The 23,188-nt window shown below is 39.1% G+C and overlaps 1 protein-coding gene across 31 annotated transcripts in view; it reads right to left on the bottom strand.

Annotated features, from left to right (window-relative positions):
- Nucleotides 1–23,188, bottom strand: part of Dst (dystonin) — a 456,427-nt gene that overhangs the window by 230,157 nt on the left and 203,082 nt on the right. The gene's annotated exons all lie outside the window — the stretch shown is intronic.

Here is a 23,188-nt window from a genome sequence, read left to right as displayed (position 1 = left end):
AGCCTGCAACTGCTTTCCCCATTCTACAGGCCAAATTTAAACCTGTGACTTTAAAGCTCAAGCCATCAAAGACTCCCCAAAAGCTTGGTTCAGTCAGCCCAGTGGGGACAGCTCCCATAACTACAAGATCTGTGTCAGATAGACAAAAGTCAAAGCAGGCAATTATGGTTGGTGTTCCATGTAGGCTGTCACATTTCCATTTTCTCACCTTATAGTAATTCTGGGCTGTGTTACTTTGTGCTGGTCCCATAAGAGGAGCCAAAGAAGTGGTGCTAAGAAAAGAGGAGGAATCAGAACCCCACCTACTTCACCTGCTCTGTGTGCTTGCCAGTCTTTGGAATAAACTTTGTAGGTGTGAGTCAAACTCTTTTGCACTTGAAAAATGTCAGATAAAATACAGCTCAGGGCCAGGGATTTAGCTCAGTGGTTCTAGCACCTGCCTCGCAAGCACAAAGTCCAGAGTTCGATCCCCAATACCAAAAACAAAAACAAAAAACACACATTTTATGCAATCCTTATTTAGAAAATCTATAAATATTGTACTTCAAGTAAATCCAAAGGGATTATCCATTCTATTGGAATATTTATTTAGAGATACCATTAAATGACAGCTCTCTTGCCAGGCATGGTGGCGCACACCTGTAATCCCAGCACTCGGGAGCCTGAGGCAGGAGGATCACCATGAGTTCGAGGCCAGCCTGGGCTACATAGTGAGTTCAGGCCCAGCCTGAACTACAAAGGGAGACCCTGCCTCAAAAAAACAAACAAAAAAATGACAGTTCTTTCAATTTCTCAATTATGTTTTAGAGTCAAACAAATTTCAAGGACCTTACTGCACGTGCATACACAAACACACACACACACACACACACACATATGAGGCAAGGCACATCAGCTCCTAACGAAATGTGTACTAGGCACTGTAATTTTCTACTTGTACATTAGAGCACTGTAAAAATTTACCAACTCCCAGACCAAGGCATGAGCTTGAATTATAAGGCTATGATCTACTTAAAAGCAAGCCAGAAAAATTAAACCTGTGAATTTTCACACATTAAATGCACCTAAATCTATGTACAAGGGGTGATCAAAATATACAGTGAATATTTAAACTATTTTAAAAATTATTACAGTAATTATTACAATCCCACCCTGGACTACACAGTGAGACCCTGTCACAAAACAAAAACAAAACATGGCAAGAGCAGATAAGTGTGCAAAGCAAGGAGGGGTATTTGGTGCAGGATTAATGGCAATGTGTTTTTACTATAATACATTTTTTAATTTAAACCCTGTAACTTTCCATCACCCTCATATTTGTCAGTGTTTCTCCAGCATAACCAGAAAGCAGCCTAACTCTCAAAGAGCCTTAACAGGATCCCTGAGAGATCACATTTATATAAATAACATGCAGCTACTGATCCTCAGCCAGCTGCTTAGTCTCTTCAAATAAATGTCTTCATTGTACAGGTCCACACACAAGGACAGCGAGAAGCAAGCACGTGATAGGACAGGCCACCCGGAAGAGTAACTAACACAGCACTGAGTATTCTGGAGAGCCCTGCCAGACTCAGTTCTCCACAATCTACTTCCTACGTCTTTCCCACCCCTGGACAGTTGGAAGTGGGGTGTGATTCTAAGCACTTATTTCACAGGAAGGCAATTTCACAGTATGCCTTGCCAGACTGCACTAAACCCTCTACATTAAAAAAAAGAAAAAGAAGAACAACTTTCGGAAACCAGGAGTCATTTTTCATCATTGTATTTATGTTTTAATAAAGAAAAATTAAATTAAGCATGTTTAGAAAAGGAAAATAATAATGTGCCATGAAAACTCAAATTAGGAAGAAAGTAAAGAAAATTTGTCATAAGGAGGAAAAACAATTCAGAGACCTACATCACAGTCTCACTTCTGACACTGGCCTCGTGAACTTGAACCAACAGCCTAAGCTCTCTTGGCCTCAGTTTCTTCATCTGCAACATAAAGGTCTGAAAATAGCTTCTACTTCAAATTAGAGAACAGCAATCCTATGATCTCAGAATAAAATGATTTTTTAATTAATGACATCAATTTTAAAAGAAAATGGTAAAATGGAAAATGCAGTACTCTTAACCCTTATGGCTTAATTTAATAATTTTAGAAGAAAAACAGATACAGACTGATCAAACATTTTATAATACTTCAAACTACCCTAGACACTGGCTACCCTCTAATACTGCCTGTTTTTCTTGACTCATGACTATTCTCGAAGGATCACAGAAAACTGTATAACTTAGAGCTATCATGGCTATTGGTAGAGCTCAGTGGTAGGGAAGCTTACCTAGCCTGGTGTGAGGCCCTGGGTATGGTTCTCACCCCACAAAACAATGAATGTACAATGTAACAATAATAAACAAGGTACAGGGCCAAGGATTTAGCTCAGTGGTGCCACCGCCTGCCTTGCAAGCACAAGGTCCTGGGTTTGATTCCCGGTACCAAAAAACCCCCCAAAACAAAGTACATGCAGTGAGTTATTACAAGGTATCTACAAAACAATGAATGTACCATGTAACAATAATAAAGCACACACAGTGAGTTATTACAAGGTATCTGACCCTGAGTACTTTAGAAATAGTGCTCATCTTCCTCACCACAAATGACTGGGGTAAAAACAGAATGTTATCAAAAAATTAAAAATCAACATTACAAGGAAAGGGTGGTAGTGAATGAGGTGTGGGGGAAATACTGGAGTTCTGGAAATTATCTGATGAAGAGAGCCATTAAGGAGATAGAAAAGAAGGGAAATTAAACAGTTTAAGCCTACACAGAAAAGACATAACTTGTTTATTGTCCTAAATGTGAGTCATAGTCATTTGGTCTGGTTACTTTTCTTCACAGATGACTACACTAAATGGCCACACTTGTTTTAATCTTCTGTTTTCCATTTTCAATAAAACAGTCTTCTCTTTTTGGATATTTTCCTCCTGGGGAACAAAAAAATGTCTGAACAGATAGTGCTAGAAGAAGTGATAAGCAAAGTAAAAGCACTATGAGAGATCCTGGGAATAATTATATAACTTGAATTACATAATGAGGGTAAAGAATTTTCTGTATTTCACAAAATTCTCCCAGAATTTTGCAGTGCTTTCTACAAACTACACCAACCTTCTGCACCTACAGTTTATCCATAGCGGGTGCTAATCTTGTTATTAAAAAATATTCTAAAGGAAGACAATACATAAGAAAACATTCTGTGGGAGGAAAATTCTAAACAAAATGCTTGTAGTCACACGCAGTATTTCTCATTTATTTTGAGTGTAATTAAGAGTACAATATGCCATGGGCTGGGGATTTAGCTCAGTGGTTCTGCCACCTGCCTCGATCGCCAGTACCAAAAAAAAAAAAAAAAAAAAAAAAGAGTACCATATGCCAGGTTTGTATTAGCCAGTTGGATTGATCAAAGAGAAAAAATACTACCCAATAAATAAAAAGTACTACTTCAAAAATTTCATTTTGTTAACACTATGGGCTAAACTAAATTCAACTTTGGAGAGAAGAGCATACAAACATTTAATGTTTAAAATGGTCTATTTTTCTGCCCATAGTACTAAAGCATGCAAACTAGTGCCTTTGCACTTAGCAATCGCTCCTACCCTCACCACCTTTTTTTTTTTTTGGTACAGTACTTCACCAAGACACTCCGATTGGGCTCAAACTTGTGATCCTCCTGCCTCAGCCTCCCAGAATGCTGGGATTACAGCAGGCCTGCACAACCAACCATGCTTGGCTCAAAACTGTCTTTTTTCAAAAGTCTGACTTTGTAGTGGTTCAAGATGATCTACAGAAACTCCACAGGAATTTTACTTCCCATATTTAAACATGCTGGTACCATGTGGCCGCAGTTCAATATATGTCACCAAATATTACTGAGCATTGTGACCTTTAGGCTTCATTGTCAACTTGAGAGACCTGGGAGATGACCAGGGGATTAATAAAGCTCACTTCTGGGTGTGTCTGGATGGCTCACAGAGGCGTGGCTTGGGGTAGGACATAATGGTCTCTGCCCCTTCTCAGAGCTGTTCCCAGTCTGCTTTCAGCCGCCGTGAACACAGCAGCTTGGGTCCCCACACCCCTCTGCCATGATGTTCCTGCCTTGCACTCAGTTGCTCATGGACTGAAACCTCTGAAATCGTGAACCAAATAAACCATTTCCTTCTTTAAGTTGTAGGGGTTGGGTATTTGGGCCCAAAAGGAAAGCTGGATAAGAAGAAGGAAAGGGAAAAAGGAGCAGCAGCAGAAACAGCAGAAGGAGCAGCAGCAGAAGCTGTAGCTTGGACTTTTCTTAGGGATAAAGAACCACTGGAGGCTTCCAAGCAAAATGAGGAAATAACACTGTATTGTGGGAAACCAGAACATGCTGCCCAAAGCCTAACAATGAAGGGCTACTGACAATCAGAAGGAACAAATGCACAAAAGCTCTCTGAAGTCCGCATATCTGCCCCAAAACAGGACACAGATTTACAAAGACAAAAGGTGTCCTCTCCTTCTACTAGAGAAATGAAGGCTTACCCACTGAAGATCATTCTGAAACTTACTGGCTAGGACATGGTCCTAACAGAGCTGACACGGATAGGCTTTACTGGCCATCCTGTCTCCCTCAAGCTGCCACCCCTACAGACTCAAAGTCTTTTTCCTTTGTCTTAACTAGTCTCTAAAGTTTTACTGTGCTTTGTAGAAGCTGGAATTCAAAAGCCACCTCTTTAAGAACATTCATCCCCTAGATGTCTCCCATGTTTGTGTTTCTCTTGTTAACCTTTTGTTACAGGAGTCAGTTCCAATCAAGAATCTATGAGGGCTGTTCTTTCCTACAGTAGCTCTGGCCAATGTATAAGGTTCTGGTAACTATCATCTTCAGCACAGCACAGGTAAAGCCAGAGGCCCACTCTGTACCCAGTACCACAGAAAAGGTCCCTCACAAGAAAGCAAACCAGACGGGACATTCAGTTAGTATGCATAAAATCACCCCAGCACAACAGCAACAAATAGACAGCAGCCACATAAAGTACCCTCAGTCCTCTCTTAACGAAGTCTTCCATCTAAGGAGACAGTATTCTGGAAGACAATCAGCTGTCTTTAGAAAGCAGAATAAATAATGAAAGAAGGCTTGTCCCGAAGGAGATCGCCTCACTGCCTTGTACTACACTGAGTGAAAACAAGGGAGACCACGTGCTTTAGTGAAAACTGAAAAAAACCTTTCAATTCTTTTTCTTTCTTTTTTTTGGTACCAGGGATGGAACTCGAGATCTTCCGCTTGCGAGACAGGCGGCAGCACCACTGAGCTAAATCCCTGGCCCTTCTTTTTCTTTTTTAGTTCACAAAACATGAAAAATAAACCATCAAATACTCCTAGGATAGCTCCATAAAAGTCCTGTTTAAAAAAAAATTAAAATTAATACTATATATTATCGTATCAATAATTGAGAAATAAATTAATGCCCATAATATACCCAGAAGTGCTTTAAAAATAATGTATTCTCGGGGCTAGGATATAGCTCAGTGGTATAACGCCTTCCTGGAAGGTGCAAGGTCCTGAGGTCAATTCCCAGTACTGAAAAAAATAATAATAATGTGTTCTCTTAGGATATTATTTTGTTTTTGGGGACAGGATCTCTGTAGTATAGGCTGGCCTTAAACTCACAGCAATTTTCCTGCCTCAGCCTCCTGAGTGCTGAGATTACAAGCATGCTGCTCCATGCCCGGCCAAGACATTGTCTTATTTGAACACTCATTTATTACAATTTCAGTACTGTTTTTTCAAGAGTTGTGAAAGAATAAACCTAAAACTCAGTTTTTGCTTAAATTATCTAAGTTAGTGTACTGAAATATTTTTATTTGATGTGATAAAAAGTCATACGGCTATACAAAATTCTATCTTTTTCACTATTTCTTTAAAATGATGTTTGTTGCACATCCTAAGGTATTAATGGATAAAATGAAGTTTCAAATCAATGTTGGATATTACAGTGATCCATGTATACTCATGTTTATTATAGCAGCACAATTCATAATAGCTAAATCTTGGGAGGGGTCTATATGCCTATCAACAGATGAATGAATAAAGAAAATGTGGAGTACTACTCTACTATAAAGAAGATTAAATTTGAGTCATTATTCAGAAAATGGATATACCTTGAGACAGTAATGTCACGTGAAATAAATCAGACACACGAGCTTAAATACTGCATGGTTTCTCTTATATGAGAAACTCAAATCAAAGAGGAAAATAAAAGGTAGACAATAGGAAACAGGGAGATCTCTTGCAAATGAAAAGAGGACCACGTTACGGAAAGAGGCAGGAGGAGAAATGGAAAGGGGACATAAAGAGAATCAAGATGTGTTACACACATGTACCAATTCCTCACAATGAATGTAATCATTATGTATTACAAACATGTACTAACAAAAGTAAAAATTAAAAACTGAATCAATGTTTACATTATGCAGTGGAAATAACCCATTACTTCACAGTGTACTGTTTTTTGACAAAAAGGGTTTCTCTTTCAATCTTTCAGAATGATGATCTATAATCAATTTAAAAAGTCTTAAAAATACAGTCTTTTCTAATCTCACCACAAGGTGGAACTATAAGTAGTTAAATAAAATGAATGCACTGATACTACTGATAAACTAAGATTTAGGGGCATGTTAGTCTCAGTTGCCCCTACTTATATTTACATTCTCTTCAGAACAGTCTCTTCATGGTTTGCGGAACTTTGTTAAAAGGCCATTTAATTTTTTAAATTAAGTACGTAATTCTCTTCTGTAACAGTTTGGGCACTGAGTTGGTTCTGGCTGGATTTGGGTTTCAACGTTTCCTTATAGCTCTTTCCTTGTATTAACAGGAAAATCTGCAAGAGTTTACCCCTCAGCTTACAGATCTTTCTTTGCTCACATGGCTGTACAGACTTTGGCGCTGAGTAATTATAATGAAACTAACAGAAAAATAAATTCAGAAACCAATGTATCTCTGCATACTGATATCACTTTTGGTCTCTGCCCACTGTTCTTTGGAGTTAAGTTTTATTAAAAGTGTTTTCTAGACAACCTCCACAATACAATGCCACACAAATGAGCACAGGTCTACAAAGACATCCACATTATCCGTCTTATCTGTAAGGAAGCAAAGAATGTCTAGTAATTATTGTGTGACCCTTAAAAAAAGAAACGGGAAAGGATCTTAGATCAGCCCAAAGACTGTCCTGGTCTAGTATTCTGTTTCTGAGGGCAAAGTCCAGCCATATTTGGCAGGAGGATATGGGCCTCACCTTTTACGAGTTTTCTTTTAGGGCCGGGGATTTAGTTCAGTGGTTCTGGCGCCTGCCTCGCAAGCCCAAGGTCCCGAGTTCAATCCCCAGTACCAAAAACACACACACACACACACACACACACACACACAAAGAGTTTTATTTTGTCCTCCTAGCTCATTGTTCCCCTTGTCAAATCTTCTTTAAACCATTTATCATGTCAAAAATCATGTTAAGTCCTACTATCAAGAGTGGGCTTTTTGCTTTTGTTTTGCAGTTCTGGGAATTAAATCCAGGAGTCCTACCACTGAGCCATATCCTTAGCCCTTTGTTTTTTGAGAGAAGGTCTCCCTAAATTGTTCAGGCCATGCTCAAATTTGACATTGTCCTATCTCAGCCCCCTGAGAAGCTGGGATTACTGGCACATGCCACCATATCCAACTTACCACTAACAATTTAAACAGATACCGGTGAATTTTCAAATTCCAAGTTTTACTGAAAAACCTGACTTGTGAATACTTTATAATAAAAATCATGCAAAAATTATTTTAAAGAATTTAGTTTTATTGGGGCCGGGGATTTAGCTCAGTGGTTTCGCTGCCTGCTGTGCAAGCGCAAGGACCGGAGTTCAATCCCCAGTACCAAAAAAAAAAAAAAAAAAGAATTTAGTTTTATTTAAATTTTGCCCATAACCAAAATTCAAAACTAGTTCAAAGAACATGTATTTCTTCACTAAAAATCCTTTCATAGTCACTCTGATAATATTATCCCAAATTCATAAATTGGATTCAAATTAATCATTAGCAATTGGGGCCCACAATGTGAGGTCACTTTATCAGACTGCCCTTCATATCTACCCTGGGTTTGACAGAAATCTGAACTGTGGCTGGCACCACAGTGGACTAAGTGAAGTGGAGGGCATGGTGGGGGACTCAGGAGTGAGCAGCAGTCTGAGAGTCCTGCGAAGCTGTTGCACAAGGACAGAACTATACAGATACGACAAAAACTTGAACTGCTGTGTGACTGTGGTTCATGTGCTAGTTGTGGCAACTATCCTGATACATCTCACCCAAATCACCTTTCAGAGCTTTTGTCAAGAGAGCTACATATCGAGATTCAATACATAAACGGATACTTGCCCCAAATAACTATTTTCTCTCCTTTTGGCACCATTTAAAATACTGGTCTTTGATAATGTAGTTGTATATTGAAAAAAATAGCTACAATCTCAGGGCATAAATGCACAAAAATGAAAAAACTACCTGAGCCCTCCAAAATGAACGTTAGAGCCAAGTGTACTGACACACTTGTGAGTCCAACACTCAGGAGGGTGAGTTAGGAGGAATTACTGAGTTTAAGGCCAGCCTGGGGTACATAGTGAGATCTTGCCTCAAAAATAAATAAAAACAAAAAATTAACTTCATGTACTTCCTGGATGATATTTCACATTGTTCTGTCAGTTCTCAAACAGGGAACCAGTTGCTGGAATGGTTATAAAATGAGTCAGGCTCCGGGCTAGGAGGAATCAAGGTTCTCCTAGCAAGGGGTGCGTGCTAGACAGAACCACTAGTGGACAGGAAAGGTAGCCCTGAGGAAAACAGATGGCTCTGGCCACTTCCTGGTGTCCCTTTGAGGCCATTACTATATAATCCGGCGTGAGAAACTATTGTAGGAGGGGACAAGGACACCAGTGGTTGCTTCACCTCTTTTGTAAAATCTCAAGAATTAGAAGATCTAAGGATCTTTCTGTAGTTTTAGGTCTTTATAATACTCTGATACTCCCTGTTATTTATATGCAAACTGAACATAAGCTTATTTTATCAAGTCCTTACAAATAAAGAACTAAGAACAACTGGTTACATCCTCTTCATTAAACCTCTAAAATACCCAGGATTATGAGCAAGACAACTGTCACCAGATGAGTGCTACAACTATTTTTAATCAAATGATAAGATCCCACTGCCTCTGCTACAGTTCATCCTAATGCTTAACCTCTCCTTCCTGTCAATGAATGTTGACTTAAATCCAGGTCCCCAGTACCATGACTTATATTTTCTAAAACAAAACCACTGCAAATCATATCTGGAATAGTAGTATGTGTAGAATGGAATTATATAGGTTCCTTAATGAAAAAAGAAAACTAACAGATGTCATATACATTTTTGGTAAATTAATCTCTGCAACTGAAATATATTTTCTGTAAGAGAAATAAAACTCTCAAAGATATCATGAATATCTTTGAAGTGATCACTTCCTAAATGACATTACAACTACAGCAAGTCCCCAGATTCCAGTCCACTTCACAGAGATCTATGGACCACAAATGCCCACCAGCTAGTTCTTGCAGTTGTTCAAGACCATAATCACAGAGGCAATGATGCCTTTCTGTCTCATGCTAAGGCTTAAATCTGAGAGGAACTGATTTTTCTTTCCAGCCCCTGTTCTGAGCACTCTGCCTTTTACAACAACAAATTTCATCAAAAGCAGGTTTGAGGTAGGTTAACACCTAACAAATCAGAGCCGTATTTCCAAAAGTGAACCACGGAACTTAACTGTTGGTTTACTCCAAGATGTGTAGGTCCCTTCACCCTGGCAGTAAAGCTTCATTTCTAACCCCAAAAGCTAAGGGGCTCTGAAATGAATGTCTGTTGAATAGTTAGATCACATTCTCAAAACTCCACTGTCATATTTCTCAGCTTACACTCACAGTACTCACATTCTACCCAAAATTCCCATTCCTCCTCTAGCAACTGAAATCTTACTTGTCCTTCCATGACAAGTTATAATGTCATCCTCTTCCTTACCATCATATTCCTTGGTTTATAACAGGTCACTAATCATCATTTTCCTTATAGCACACTATATGCAAACATAAGTCTTTCAGAAGGACAGGGCACTCCTGTCTTAGGTCTTCCTTGTGAATGTCTCATGCCTTACACAGTACCTTTCAAATACCCGATATTCAAGGAATGCTTATTGAGTAAATAAAAGATAAATCATTTGCACTTTGTATATGACCTTGGCCCTGCTCTCAGCTGTGAGCCCTTGAGGGCCTGGCTCAGTCATAGGAGGAGGAAGAAAAACACAGGAAATGGATTCACAACCCCATCAAACCACTTCCTATCAGGGGATTTGTCCTTGCTCCCAAAGCCCATCATAGCTATCTATGAGAGTTAGTGCCTGTCATCATGTCCTGCCACAACTAGAGCTAAATAAATGCTGCTGAATGACTACCACCCAGAGAGGAAGCGTCCATTTCTGCATGTCAAACCTCCTAAGTATTTCCCATTACCCATCTAAGTTAGTTTAGTAAATGACTGGCAGAAAGATATTCAGACAAATTGAGACTTAATAATGAATCAAAAACTAAAAATTTTTAAATAAAAATAGGCATATATAGATCAACAGAGCCGAATTAAGAGTCAAAGGGCTCGGGATTTAGCTCAGTGGTTCTGCCACCTGCTTAGCAAGCGCAAGGTCCCGAGTTCAATCCCTGGTATCAAAAACAAAGGGCTGGGGGGATTTAGCTCAGTGGTTCTGCTGCCTGCCTCACAAGTGCAAGGTCCCAGGTTTGATTCCCGGTACCAAAAACAAAACAAACAGAATTAAGAGTCAAGAAATAGCCCGATGTATTTATGGAGAACTGGTTTTTGACAGAAAGGTAATCCAATGGAGGACAATCTTTTCAATAAATGATTCTGGGACACTCAACATCCACATGAAGGAGGATTCATTGAACCTTCTCTTCAAAATAAATTGTAATTTTAATATAATAGCTAAAGCTATATAATTGTTAGATTAATCACAGCAGTGTATTTTTGAGTCAAGGAAAGATATCTTTTATATATGACACCAAATGCATACGTGTTAGAAGAAAACTAAGTAACAAGAGTGTTTAGATCCACTTTAAAAGCAGGTAAACATCTGGATGCAAATGGCTAATAAGCACATGAAAAGTTGTTCTACATCATTAATCACTAGAGAAACACAAATCAAAATCACAACGAAGGCCAAGGATTTAGCTCAAGCACAAGTTCCACCCCACCCTGAAAAAAAATTCCCCCTTGTACTCCCCCGCCAAAAATCACAATGAGATAGCACCTCACACATACTGGAACAGGTAAAATAAAACCAATGGAGTAAGCAAGAACATAGAGAAATGAGAATTCTTCAATATTATTCATGGAAATGAGAAATTACACAACCACTTTGGGCAACAGCTTGGCACTTTCTAACAGTATTAAATTACACTCAGCATATTACCCAGCAGTTCCACTGCTAGGTAAATTCTCAAAAGAAATAAAAACATACACACAAAGACTTACATTACTATTTACCACAGCACTATTTATAAGAGAAACAAGACAAAACAATCCAAATGTCCACCCATCTAAGTGGGTAAAGAAAATATGATGCACCCACAGGATACAGTATTACCTAGCAATTAAAAAGGAATGAAAGAGTGCTATAGTTTTCAGAGAAGAGGTCTTTGATTTCTTTTGTTAGGTTGATTCCTAGGTATTTCAGTTTTTTGGATGGTCTTGTGAAAGGAATTATTTGCCCTATTTCTCTCTCAGTGAGTCTGTCATTCGTGTAGAAATAGGAAGAAAAGGGGCAAAGGGGAAGGAAGTGGGAGGGATAAAGGAAAGGATAGAAGGGAATGGGATTAATATGAGAAAATGGAAAAATAGGAACAAAATCTTTGTAAATAGGGAGGAATGGAGGGGTTGAAGGGAGGGCTTGGGCAAGGGTGAAAGATGGGAACCAAGAGAGACTATGTAAAGGTGCAAATTTCCAATGATGAATGTCATTATATTGTATACCTAAAATTACCAACGATTAGAATGAATAATCGATAATGCAAAATAGGAAGAAAGGGTCCAAAGGGGTAAGGGTAGTGGGAGGGGCAGGGGAATGGAAAGAAGGGAAAGGAATAATGCTGAGAAATGGAAAAAATGGAAATAAAGTCTTTGTAAATAGGGAAGGGTGGAGGGGTGAAGGGAGGGCTAGGAATGGGGAAAATAAATAAATACATACATACATACATACATACATACATACATACAAACATGAAAAAAAAAAAAAAGGAATGAAAGGCCAGGGATTTAGTTCAGTGGTTCCTCTGCCTGCCTTATAAGTGCAAGGACCCGAGTTTGATCCCCGGTACCAAAAAAAAAGGAATGAAGAATGCTACAACATAGATGAATCTCAAAAACATGATATTATGTGGAAAAAACCAAGACACAAAAAGAGATACTATAACTTAAGATTTTATTTATGTGAAATATCCAGAAAAGGGAAATCTATCAGTGGTTGCTCAGGATTGGGGGTGGAGGAGACCTGCAGAGCAAAGAGACATAAGATTTCTTTTTTATGTGATGGATCTGTTTTAAATTTAGAGTATGGTGATGGGTGCACAATTCTATAAATTTATAAAACATTACCATTAAAACAAGTGAATTTAGAGGCCAGGGATTTAGCTCAGTGGTTCTGGCGCCTGCCTCACAAGCGCAAGGTCCTGAGTTCGATCCCCAGTACCAAAAAAAAAAAAAGTAAATTTTATGGTGCATAAATCATGTAGCAATGAAGCTGTTTTTAAAGTATCTTAATCACATTCCCTTTGAGAACGCAAATGGCAGCAATGGTTGTACACAGGAAATGTTTACATCCATCACAATTAACAAGAATTTTAAAAAAAGAATTACAAATAGTGCCTGAAATATCAGGTGGGGTGTTAAGACTGTTCTAACACATGCCAGTACATAGAAGTAAAAACCATTTGAAAGGATGCATGATTTCTATTTATTGAAAAAATAGTTCAAAGATTATCCATTAATATTTAAAACATAGGACAAATCATAATACTAATAAAGGTGGGAAAAGTGCCAATGCTAACTCCCAGAAAGCCTTTTACTCTAGACCAAAAAGGAAGTTTATTACTAAGACAGCAAAAAGTAAATGGAAAAGTCACATGTAAAAGGTTACAAGTAATCTAATTTGAGTGATACGGGAAACATTTGCTAAGCTTTGTATCAACATGGACTTCAAACCTGCCCGCTTCCTAAACTCTTAAAATGGCATTTGCAATGATTGTATTTCTTGTGACCATATCTTGACTCAAAGATGGTTAGGACAGCAATAGAATTTTGCCTAACCAGTGAAGTGATATACTGAACTGGTCTTTTTAAGCAGCATTTTGTCAAACAGGTCAAAGAGGGAGGAACTCACTCAGAAACGCATTTATGGTAGAGAATTACACTCGTACAACCACAGCTGGTCTTTCATAAAGGAGTGGAAAGTCACCTTCACAAATGAACTCAGAGGAAACACCAAAGGCCATCCCTTCCTCAGCATGAAAGTGAATATACACAAAACTCTACCCTAAGTATAAGACAAAACCTTACCCTAAGAGGTCAGGGGCACAGGACAGCTCAGTTGTACAGTGCTTGCTGAGCACATCCAAGGCCCCTAGGTTCAACCTCCTGCACACACAAGGATCAGAAACTATCTGGGGTCAGATAGTTTGCATACCTCCCACCCAAAAAGTCTAGTTAAAATGTAAACACTCTTTGGACAGGTGGCACATTAATCATTATCAGCCCTTGACTCCTTTAAAAGAGACAAATGTTCCACTGCCTTCCTTTGCTATAGCAAATTAAGGGTAAAAAAAGACTATATTTTTATAAAGTAACATTATCTTGTTCTTTTCTCACAGTAAAAATATTTTTAGAAAAGCTGAAAAGTATTTAACACTAAATTATCTTACAATGTAGGAAAATATACATAAAAAGTAAATAGGTAAACCACTCAAAGATAGGAAGGTAGGGAGGTGAAAGGTAGATAATATACATGTACTTGAAATGATAATGTATGTAATTTTTGCCTGTGCTCCTCTTATTGTATACCTCTGATTACATGACAGACTTTCCTTCAACTCATTTCCTAATCTGAACTTGTCTTAATTTCAAATAGATGTAAAAATTTAAAGAACACATTAGAAAAGAAATAAATATAAAATTCTTATTACATGAAAATGAAATATAGGAAATGGAACTGTCTGGTTGAGAATTAAAGTAAAAGAGTGGCACAAAAATAGTCTCTTCAGGGCTGGGGATTTAGCTCAGTGGTTCCACTGTCTGCCTCGAAAGCACAAGGCCCGGAGTTCAATCCCTGGTACGTACACACACACACACACACACACACACACACACACAAATAGTTTCTTCAGATATTTAAGAGCTGCCATATGTCTTACATCATTCTAGGAGGCTGGCCCAAGAGAGTAAGTGGAAAGTTACAAAAGGCAAATTTTCAACATGAAAGAAATAGCTCAGTTATACTTCAAGTGGACCAAAAGTATAAACTGTTCATAAATTAGAAAATTAATGACCTAGACCTAGGCCTAAGAAGGCCTAGACAAAACATGCCTGCAGTGACCACCAAAACAACTAAATCCCTTCCAAATAAAATTAATTATATTTGCTTAAGTCATAGCTTAAAACTTTCCTGCAGATTCCCCTAAGGGGTGTTAATACATATGCTTCAACAAAAGAATTTTAAGACAAGAGAATTTGGGAAACTGGATTAAAGTTTTTTTACCACAGAATTTCCCAGTCTTCAATATGCTAAAGTGGAAACATGATTTGGGAAATGCTCTTCTACTCCATAAATAAAAATGAATGAGTGAGTGAGTGAATGTGTACGTGTTTATTTGACCTTGTCAGCTCTGAAAAAATGAAATTTTCAAACTCAGCAAGAAAATATTAATCAAAAAAAGAAACAAAATATTAATCAAAAATTAAATAAATTTATAACAGAAATTTGAAATTTTATTTAATAAACAAAGAAATGATAAAAGATGTTTAAAACATTTGGGAACAAGAAGTTGTGATAAAAATCAAAATATTAAAACTCATTAACGCTGATAAATGAATAACTAAACCATTTCCATGGGCCGGGATGTAGCTCAGCAGCTGCGCCTGCCTGGCAAGCAGCGCAAGGTCCTGAGTTCAATCCCCGGTACCAAGGGAAAAAAAATTATTTTTCTATTTTTAGAACAACTAGGAAAATCTATGCTTTGTCCTTCTGGTATAACTGTACTTCAATGGAATTTATACACTATTCTTCAAGAATTCAATAGGTAGTGCTGGTTTTGGAGAGCCAACCTATCAAGGCGGAGGACATTTAACAGAAAAGGAAAAAACAAAACAAACTGGAAGGCTGCTGGATGCTCTTGAAGTAGCAGATTATTTGCCCAGGCAGGGCAAGAAGGCGTAAGCAGCTGTGGCTCTACCACTCTCCATGAGCGACCTCGTCTAGGCTAAACTCATCCAGACACAATGGCTCAGAAACACCCACACAGCCGCTGCCAAGCGCTCACAGCATGCCACTTCAAGCTGTGTGCCCGTGTGAGGGAGGAAAGGTGTTCGTGTGGGCCTTGGCCAGACCATGAAAGCTCACCATTTAACCACCACCTGGCACTGTAAATATTATTATAAAATCGCTACTGTAACCAGCATGGCAAAAGGGAACTTTAAAATTCTTTATCCTTTTTTTTTTGGTACTGGGGATCGAACTTGGGACCTTGTGCTTGCGAGGCAGGTAGAGGAACCACTGTGCTAAATCCCCAACCCTCTTTTTCCTTTTTAACAAAATACCATATATGGCCTCCTTTGATTTGGTCAGCAGGAGCAAACAAATCTGAACAGATGGACCCAAAGTGGCCTGTAACACTAGGGCTACTCATTATGGGTGTTATGGCTTATGTCTAGATGTCCCCCCAAAGCTCCTGAAGTCACAGGTGGCTGACTCTAGAGTGTGTGATACTAAACCAGCACTCTGATTAGCTGGGCACTGCCCTAATCCCCGGGAGTCTGGATAAAAGGGGCAGAAAGACACCGTTAAAGTTCCCTTGTTGCTTTTGCTGTCTTCCACTGCCATGAACCGTTATCCCTCTGCCATGTGCCACTCAGCCTTGGAGCCAGCTGATTATGGACCGAAAACTCCACAAACTGTGAGCCAAATAAACCTTTTCCCCTTTAACTTTGGATGTCGGATATTTTGCCAAAGCAAGGAGAGGAAAATAACTAAGACAATGGGCATCTCCTCTTTTCAATGTACAGGCAGTACTAGAACTCAAACCCATACAAATGTGAACACCAGGACCAAAACTGCTACTGTTATGAAAGACAGAACAAATCTGAGGCTTTCAGATAATCTTAAAGATCTATAGTTTAAAAGTATGTAACAATCTATTTTACACACATACATACATTCTCATTAAACAGTTAACTGTGCCCAAAGCTTTGTTTTATTTAGTATCTAACATAACTCTAGTAAAAGGATGCTATTTTTATCTCTATTTTATAGATGAAACTAAAACTCAGAAAGGCTTAAGGTCAGAGAGATAAGATAGAAAAAATAAAAGATAGGTAAAAAGGAGACAAGAAAATTAACTAAAAACTCTACTTTCAAGAGGACTGTAACTTCCACTGGGTTGATCCATATCAGTATTCCTTTGGTTAAATCTAGGCTCCTTCCCTACTAGACTCATCACATCCAAAATTCCTCAATACTAAAAGTCCAAATTTCAGCTTAATTAAAAAGGCAAAGAGCAGAAAACTGATCCTAAAATAAAGAAGCAGGTTGAGAAAATCTAAAGGATGTTGAGAACTGTGCCCATACCTATAAAATGGGCTACTAGTATCCTTTTGGGGTGGGCAGGATGTCTTCTCCAGGGTTTCTACCTGCTTGGAGGAAAGCATAAATGTTCCCTGTTGCAGGAAATAATGGGTCTGATTTCTCTGAGCACCTGCACTCCACTCTTGAGTGTGTCCTAAAATCTCTGTCTAATAAACCTTTTCTGTGTCTCTTACTGACGTCCTAAAAATTCTTTTCCACGAGGAGGCAGCAAACCTGCAAACCTACTCTACAAAAGTGTGGGCTAAATTCCTCATCTCAGCTTCAGAAACCTGTCAGACAACACCACTAGAAATTATCTAGGGGAGATGAGCCCCAGCAGCTTAGCCCAGGACTTGTGCTCTTAACTGCCACACTGTGCCACCTTCCCTGGACTCCAAGGTAGAAAGACAAAAGATACTGCAGAGTGCGGGGCGAGCTTAGATAAATGAACTCCAAGGACAGACTCAGACATGGATGGCCTGCTTCCTGTCTTCCAATCCCCAGTGGACCTTCCTTCCCAAATGTGCCTGAAATTCCACCAGAGATTCCTTTTCCAGCAGGATGGCTACATCACTCCATCATGCACAGACTACGATGGATCAAGTAGGTTCACCAGATCTTTTCACTGTTCCTGACAGCAACTGCTCTGAAAAAGAGGGTACCTCAGTGCAGGCCAACGCACTGGGCCTCTGAGAAAAAACTACTCTACTGGGAGAGGAGGGACTATTCTTGGGGGGGGGGGGGGTGTGTGCGCGTGCGTGCACGCACGGACCTTCCCACTAAGATACATCCCCAGTCCCTTTTTTTAATTGTGAGACACTGTCTTATTAACTTGCTAAACTGCCCAGGCTGGGATAAAACTTTTGATCCTCCTGTCTCAGCCTCCCAGAGTACTAGGATTAAGTATGCACCACCATGCCTGGCCACTTTTTCTTCTTTAGTGTATGGCTCCCTGATTCCAGAATTTAAGTTCTTAACATTTGTAAAATAAGATATGCATTAATCATAACACCCAATGGATTACCCTGAGAACAAGACCAGTACCATATTTCACTCATTTAATGAAATATGATCTCAGTCTTCTAAAAATAACTAAAATTTCATCTTTTAAGAATGCTGTACATATAGCAGCAAAAACTGGCCTTACTATGAACACCATAATGTTCTTAAATTTTATGTGAAACCTAGTAGTATATTTCCATGAGCTTTTAAAATCAAAAACAAGAATACTTGGAACAATCTTTATTTAAAATGCTTCAAGCAAAAGTGGAAGAATGTTAATATTGTACATCAACAGCAAAGTGCCACCAGCATGAGTTTCAGCATTTTTAGAAGTATGCAATAGATTTCCAGCTTCAAAAGTTTCTCTGTAAAGTTGGTACTCCTCTATTTTCACCAAAAATTTTTTCTGTATTATATTAACTTCAAATGCCCATGAACTCCCAACACAAAGGCAAGTCCAACTTGACTGAGCCCTGCTGCTGCCTTTGACAGGCCATGACCTTCTCCTGCCTGATTACTGCCTTCCTCTGTCAGCTTCTTGGAAAATGAGTTTCTGAATTCTCCCTAGAGTTTGTAACCTAGTTACATTTGATTCTATTTGATTCTATTTGATTCCATGGAAAGAAGGATCCTAGGCCAGTGATGGCGAACCTTAGAGACAAGTGCCCAAACTGCAGCCCAAACTCATTTATCACAAAGCACCAACACTGCAATTAAACCTGAATACTGAGCTTTTAGTTTAGAAAATAACTCATATATTAACATCTTTTGTCTTAAAAGAAAAACAAATAACACACATGCCACAGGTATGCCACCACTGTCCTAGACCTTCAAAGAAACTTGGCTGCATCTGCAATGAGGCTGGAGAGAAGCCCTTATCAACCATGAGAAAATTGCCAAGAGAGAATAATCTAGTTCTAGCCAATATTGTTCCAAATTCTGAACTGGTAAAAGTAATCTTAGACAACTAAGTGAGTCTCATCTATGAACATGAGTGAGGCTGCTACTACCTAGCTACAGATGGAGAAACAGTATTGTGCAGGGGAAAGATCATGGGAAGTGGTCAGGGAGTGAGCCCTAAGTTTACCCCTACTGCTTACTTATGACCTGTTTGACCCAGGGACCCAGTTTCTATGTCTAAAATAAAATTAGGTCTTTTCAGCTTTCAAAGAAGGAATTTATCCTACATCTATTTTTCTTGCATGTGGAGATCAGAAGGGAAAAATGAGGCTAACTGGCCTCTGGTGAGCACTGAGGAGAACAAGGGCATGCAAGCGTGCTAACACACTGCAGGGAAAAGCAAAAACACCCGAGGTTAAGTTGTTTACCCGGAGAAGTACCGTGGAGGGAGGGAGACAGATGAGTCCTGTAGAACTCTAATTGCTCATGTCCATGTCTGAGTGAATAAAGCCATTTAGGGCTCTGTCGAAGGGAGACGTGAGTCCCCTGGCTCCCCAGATTTTAACCTGTTTCTGTGTCTATTTTTCATCTTCGTCACCCCGTGGTCACGTTTGAACTCAGCTCACAGGCTGGTTCCCACACATGCAGAATAAATTTTCTCTCATTCCTACTAAAGCAACCCTTTCACTTCCCCCTCATAGTAGTTCTATAATATAAACCAGTGGGGGGAAAAAGTTTAATTTGGTTCAACACTCATTCATTAAGCACCAAATTCTTTCACATGAGCAAAGAAAAATAGCAACATAGCAGATACATTGGTGGGTGCTGGGGATGCAGTGTATAACGAGATGCAGACCTCTGCCCTAGTGTATTTAATAACAGTCTCCTGCTTCAATTTTACCTACTAGAGGTATACACTTCTGATCTAAAGGCCTCAAAAACATGATTGGGAATATGTTATCCACTGATCAAAGTGCAATTTTTTTCTTCTTTGAAAATGCCTTTCTCATTATTATTCTCTAGCTAAAGCAGAGACCTTCCTTCTGGAATGCTGCTTGGCTTCTTTCCGTACTTACTTATATCTCTAAATTCTTGCAAAGTATGTGGATTAAAGAACAGAAATAGAAATCTGTGGCCACAGAGAGGCCAGGGGAAACCAGCAAAGGTGTAAAATACACGGGGGAAATGCTGAAATCAGAGACGAGAGAAGAGGCGATACATCCTAGCACAGTGTTCTTTCCACTTCTCTACATTTCTTCTTGATCATTCAAGACACCGTATCTTTCAACTGTAGCATGATAGGCTGCTGTGATGAAGGACTAAATCTCAACTCTGCACATATGTGTTGGACAAATAACTAATTCTCCCTAAGCCTCAGTTTCCTCCATGGTAAAATGAGGATTAAATCAGATAATATGTATATTATACAACATAGCCAGTCTAGCATCTGGCAAATAGCAAGTACTCAAGAAATGGTAGAAAGAGTGGTAGTAGTAATAATGATAACAATGACTAAGGAAGTAAAGAAGAAAAATATAACTGACCACAAGGTGGAACTACAGTTATCTGATGAAATTAGGGAGTAAAAGTTTGATGCTCTTAATTTGAAAAGACAGTTTATGACTTTATCACAAAAACTGAAATCATCTGTAATTGCTTAACTGACCCTCATGAGTAAAAAGAAAAAAGTTATCTTCTTGGTCTGTATGCTTCAAAAATGTCAACATGAAAATCTGTAAAAGGCGGTGGAACTGTTCCCAAATACAGCAGGCTAGAGAGAAATAACAATTAAACAGAACACCTGACCCTGAACTGGATCCTGCCCTGGGAGGGAAATGCTGTAAAAGGCTCAACTAACAAAACAGAAATGTGACATAAAAATATTGAACCAATGTAAACTTCTTAAGTTGATAACTGTGGTGTAAAAGAATATCCATAATATTAGGTAATACATACTGAAGTATTTAGGGATAAGGGGCCATTGTTTATAATATCCTCCAATGGCTCAGATTTTCATTAAAAAGGCAAGATACACATGGTGTGGGGGAATAATATAGCAAACAAGATAAAATATTTAACAAGAGTTCATCTGTGTGACGCATATACCAGTGCTACTTGTGTTGTTTTTATTTCTGTAACTTTTTAAAACTTAAAATTATTTCCAAACCATTTAAGTTGTAAAAGTTAACCTCTGGCCCATCTCTCCTAGTATTTCACACATCTTACCACCTACAAGTCATTTGATCATATAATCATGCTGTTGGAAAGTGTCTTAGACCCCATTAATGTCTTCCAATGCACTATTTATTCTTATTCCATCTCTGACAAATTATAACTAAATCTCCAAAAGATTTTGGTGACATTCCATGATGGCTAGGGAGTGCCCTGCCCCATGAAGTGTTGGGTGAAAGTAACAGGTAGTAGGCTGAATGAGGGCCCAAAGATATCAGGTCCAAATCCCTGGGAACTATAAATGTTCTTACTTAGGAAAGGGTCTGTACAGATCTGATTTAATTAAGATTGCTCTGATTGGGAGATCATCCCAGTAGGTCTTAAATCCATAATCATGAGTGTCCTGTTATAAAAGGGAGGTAAGCCAAATGTGTCACACAGAACAAAATGAGGATATGGCACCAGGAGGCAGAGACTGGGGTGGTGTGGCCACGAATGAAGAGATGCTAGCAGCTCAGAAACTGACAAAGGCAAGGAACATACAGCAACGCTGACACCCTAAATTCAGCCCCATGAGACTAATTTCAGGCTTCTGGCCTCAAGAAACACAAGAGAATAAATGTTGTTATAGCAGATCACCAAGTTTGTGTATCACAGTAGCCACAGGAAACTAAAAATATACCCTTAGATGATAAAATAATGAATGCCCACTGCTGGACACTGAGGATATAGAGAGATTTTTCTAATTTAAATCTTCATCTCAGAAATTACCTAGTAATCTTCTCTTTGAACTAAATACACATTGTGATCACTGTATACGACTGCCCTGCTGGTACCTGAAAACACGTGTCATACTTCCCTGGCATCCTCTCTCCTTGAGGCCAATTCCCCACTGGTCTCCATCATTCCACTCCAAGATGGTGCTGAATCGTCAGCACTATGGATCCAGCTGCTAGGCAATTCTTCTCAGAAAGCACTGTCATGAACTGAACAAATTCCCCAATAGAGGCTCAACTTTCACAGGTTTTTTTTTTTTTTTTTTTGTAACGGGGATTGAACTCAGGACCTTAGGCTTGTGAGGCAGGCAGCAGCACCACTGAGCTAAATCCATGGCATTTTCACAGATACTTTAAGAACGAATTTTATGCAGCTATTGCCCCAAACATTCCTTCCACCTGTAGATCTCATCAGCACACCTCCCGCCAGCAGCCACCTGCCACAGGTTTACTTCTTCAGCACTCACTCACTCCCTGTCAGGAGGAAACGGTCATGTTGTGGAATGCAACACTCACATTTAGACCCTTATGCCTGTGTATGGAATGAACTGTTCTTCCTAAAACGCCCGCTGGAGGGTCATTCTTCTCAAAAACCACCCAAAGCATTATTAGCTAAGCAGTCCCTTCTTTTCCTCCCTGATCCACCGTTTTCTGCGAGGTCAGATCAACCTCCCTGCAGCAAGCCCTCTCAGTCCAGAACCATGGGCTCACAGAGCTCCCCAGCTCACAGCCTCCTCAGCAGGCCGTCTAAGTCAACAGCCCTACGCAGAGAGAGGGTCCCTGCCTGCAATAGCCCCTCCCAACTCCAGCTCTGAGCTCTGAAAATCCTTACTTTTTATTCATCTATTTGGACCCTTTATCATGACTGCTTAATGATTTCATGTATGTATATTTAATATCTCAACAAAATGGCGAGTTGCATGAAAACGGAGAGCTTCCTAAACTGTATTTCAAATAAGAGTCGTGATTCCCTTTCTTGGTATCTTTTGGAAAGAATTAAAAGCATCATACTTCAGCAATATATGTGTACCCATGTTTATAGTGGCAGTTTGTGATAAATAGCTAAATCTTGGAAACAGCCCAAACGCCTATCACCTGACAAATGGATAAAGAAGATGAGGGGTTTTTTATACAATGGAGTACTACTGTGCCATAAAGAAGGATAAGCTTGAGACATTTCTAGCTAAATGAATGCATCTTGAGACCATACTCTCAGGTGAAATAAACAGACACATATGTTTAAATGCCACATTGTTTCTCTGGTGTGAGAAATCGAAAGTGGAAATAAGGACCAAAATATATACAATATATAACAGATACTGGAAAATGGGAAGAAAATGTTCAAATGAGAAGGGGAACAAGGGAGGAAGAAA

This window comes from Heterocephalus glaber, unplaced genomic scaffold, assembly GCF_053883595.1.
Source record: "Heterocephalus glaber isolate CG9 unplaced genomic scaffold, H.glaber_assembly_v1.0 deba00000594, whole genome shotgun sequence".
Taxonomy (NCBI): domain Eukaryota; kingdom Metazoa; phylum Chordata; class Mammalia; order Rodentia; family Bathyergidae; genus Heterocephalus; species Heterocephalus glaber.
The sequence above is the reverse complement of the archived record's forward strand: the minus strand, read 5'-3'. Positions and strand labels throughout refer to the sequence as shown.